Here is a 1130-nt window from a genome sequence, read left to right as displayed (position 1 = left end):
GTCGTGCCTGCGGACGGTTGACTGCTCCCGCGGCTCCGGTGGACCTCCTGCAGGCACCACTGCGGCAGCTTCACCGGAGCCACGGGACCAGGGTGCGGGGCGGCGAAATTTCCGTGTGCCTAGGGCGCTAAAACCCCTAGTGCCGGTCCTGCCAAGGGAGAGAAGAGGAAACGCGCACCCACAGGTGCCCAAAAAACAAGTGCCTACTCGCTGCTGCTACTGTACCCAGATGGGAAAAAGGACAGAGCAAACTGCTGGGCTGGGGAGCAGAGAGCAGAGCCAGATGGTAATTGGGAAGGTGGAGGGAGTGGTGGTGGCAGTAAGTGAGTGGACAGACCAGGGGGAGGGCTCCATGCCACTCCCCCAGCTCCCCACTACAATGGCACCTACCACCACAGAAACAAAGATGTTACAAACCCCCTCCACAAAGCAGGGCCTCCACCACTCCTTCCTCAGCTCCAGCAGCAGCAGCAGCAAGGGCAGCAGCAACCCAGCCAGGGGAGGCCCCAAAAATGAAAGAAAAAGTGGGGCCTTGCACTCCCTTCTGAGGGTCAAACCAGTAGGGTCCTCCCCACAGCAGCAGCAGCAGCTGGGGGGCAACCAGCCAGCAGAACGGCCGCAAAAGAATGGAAGGTAGGTATCTCTGCCCTCAGAACAAGCAAGTCTTTTTTCCCTGGGTAAGGTAACAGGGGCAGTTAAAGAACAAGCAGGACCTTGCTGGAACCAATGAAGGCAGGCAGGCTAATTAGGACAGTTTGCAGATGACACTAAACTTGGAGGAGTGGTAGATACGCTGGAGGATAGGGATAGGATACAGAGTGACCTAGACAAATTAGAGGATTGGGCCAAAAGAAACCCTGCACTTAAGACGGAAGAATCCCATGCACTGCTACAGACTAGGGACCAAATGTCTAGGCAGCAGTTCTGCAATTCGGCTTAAATGAATTGCGCAACATGCAAAAACCACAACCAAGCAAAAATTCCTCTAAATGTAGTTTCCATGGGTTGCAGGCTCAGCACTTCTAAATTGTGAAGAAAGTTTTAGAGTCCAGGATACAAGGGATATGCGTACGCAAGCAGGGAATCACATCCAGCTCATAGTGTAGATGTAGCCAAAGGCAGTCCTGCCC

The sequence above is a fragment of the Gopherus flavomarginatus genome, chromosome 7, assembly GCF_025201925.1.
Source record: "Gopherus flavomarginatus isolate rGopFla2 chromosome 7, rGopFla2.mat.asm, whole genome shotgun sequence".
NCBI lineage: Eukaryota > Metazoa > Chordata > Testudines > Testudinidae > Gopherus > Gopherus flavomarginatus.
This window is presented reverse-complemented; position numbering follows the sequence as displayed.